The sequence below is a fragment of the Fukomys damarensis genome, unplaced genomic scaffold (assembly GCF_012274545.1).
Source record: "Fukomys damarensis isolate Sample0158 unplaced genomic scaffold, DMR_v1.0_HiC HiC_scaffold_19, whole genome shotgun sequence".
Lineage (NCBI taxonomy): Eukaryota > Metazoa > Chordata > Mammalia > Rodentia > Bathyergidae > Fukomys > Fukomys damarensis.
Genome location: NW_022900931.1, coordinates 13,507,621 through 13,510,076, shown reverse-complemented (window position 1 = coordinate 13,510,076; position 2,456 = coordinate 13,507,621).

The window sequence follows — 2,456 nt, the reverse complement described above, 5'->3', positions numbered from 1 at the left end:
TTTCTTTCTTTCTTTGTTTCTTTTTCCTTTCTGTGTGAGTTTTAGACCTGTGAAAGTGCTTTCTTGGGAAAACAAGATGACATTGTATATAATTTGTATCTGGATGAAAATAGCATTTTTTTGTTTTCTTTTATCTTTTATGAAATAGTAAAATTTTTGAGACCCTGGAAATGTGAGAATGTCACAGGTTGATTTATTTGTTATTTTCAGCCTGTGATAGATGATGCTAAAAGCTGCATTCTGGTGCCTTTTAGGTAGTCATGCTGAGTTCAAGATAAGACTATACTGAATTTTGAAAATGAGACTGAGTATTAATTTTGAGGGTCACTGGTTTGTTTCCTTAGGTGCTGACTGTAATTTCTTTCAACATTTTAAAAGTCATGTTTTAACAAAAAATAAGTTGAGGAGCATGGTTCATACTCTAGGCAATTGTCCACATGGAAAAATTGGTCATCTCAGCAGAGGGAACATAAAATGAATCAAATTACTTTAGCTATTTGACTGTCCAACTTATGTAATATTTATTTGAAGTCATGCTGGGGAGTTTCGTTTGCTTGGTTTAGTTCCTTTTTCAAAGCCTCAGGGGAAAAACAACATGCACCCTGAGTAACAGGGGGTGTAGATTTGACTATCAAGAAGTATGATGAATATAACTGTACTGTATACCTAAAAAGTACCAATATACTTAATAAAAAATGCATTTATCCTTAAAGCTGTTGTGGGAATACATACATATCATATCAGTTTCGTTTGCTTGGTTTAGTTCCTTTTTCAAAGCCTCAGGGGAAAAACAACATGCACCCTGAGTAACAGGGGGTGTAGATTTGACTATCAAGAAGTATGATGAATATAACTGTACTGTATACCTAAAAAGTACCAATATACTTAATAAAAAATGCATTTATCCTTAAAGCTGTTGTGGGAATACATACATATCATATCACACAATGAAAGCAATTTTTTTATCCTTAAACATCTAGAGAGAGGCAAAAAGTTTTACTGATTAGAATTGGAGAGGCGTATGGATTGTCTTTTGGATTATGTGGATGATCCAGAGTTAACCTACAGATAGTGACTTAGTACTTTAGTCACTGTGCCAGGCTGATTTAAAAAAGACAGTTGCATTGGGATCTCAAACCCATACGCTATTCTATGCTCAAGAGATGAAGTCTATGTCAATTCCCCCTTGACCCTAGGCAAGCCATTGTGACTGCTTCAAATGAGATTTGATCATGAAAACAGCCAGCATATTGTTTGATGCTCTGGAATGTTTTTAGCTGGAACAATGGCTATGGTGTGAAGGCCAAGAAGTTCATGGAGAAACCTATGTAAAGAGGAGCTGGGTCACATGGCTATAGTCATGGCTGAGCTTCCGGCTAACTCCAAGCATCATCTTGCTGGGCACCTGAGTGAGCCATATTGAACGTGGACCCTCCAGCCTCCACTTCAGCCACCCCAGCTGAGACCTTGGGGAACAGAGATGAGCCACTTTGCTGAGCCCTGTCAAGGCTGGAGAGTTATGAACAAAATAGTCATTATTGTTTTAAGCCCCTGTGTTACAATATATGAGGCCAGAGATAACTGTGACAGTATCATAAAATTATATCAGAACATGGCTTTGGAAAAGTGTCATCTCTTTACTCCCTGAAAGTGGTAAAATCAGTAAATAAAAAAATTAAGTATTTCTTGTGCAGATACGATTACTAGAATTTCAATATTTTAAGTGTTAAAAGAGTTTCAGCCATATTTTAAAGCTTGCATATTTATGTGGATGATAATGAAAGCTACAGAAGAAAAATCATCTAAAGTGAAAAAGGTCTATGAGGAAAAAAAAAAACCAAAACAACAAACAAACCTAAAAAAAGCTCCATGGAACCCTGGTGTTAAGAGCTGCTGGGATGAGATCCTGAGCAAAACGGGCACTGAAGAAACTGTGAAATAATAGAATGAGAAGAATTTAAGACACCTAAGAATGCAAGTGCAGACCGTGTATTAAGGATGAAGCAGCTGTCTGAGTTAATATGATTTTTTTGTTAAGAGTGAGAATTTAAAACATAGAGATATAAATAGTATACTATATTACTGGGATAAAGGGAAAACAAAATTTGATTTTTGTACAAAAGGATATAAAAAGTAGCATATGTACCTGCCCTTTAAACATTTACAAATTGTAGTAGAGAAACACGTCTCATGCATGACACAGGAAAAACAGAGGAGAATATAATTAAGCAATGAATATATGATAGTTCAAAGGCACCTGAGAATTATCTATACCATCATACTAAATAGGCAAAAGCTGAAAGCATCTCCTCTAAAATCATGAAAGAGATAAGAATGTCTGTGCTTATCACTCTCATTCAATATAGTATTTGAAATTTTAGCCATAGCAATTATTCAAGAGAAAGAAGCAAAAAAAAAAAAAGTATGGAGGGAAGAATTCAAGTTATCCTTGTTTG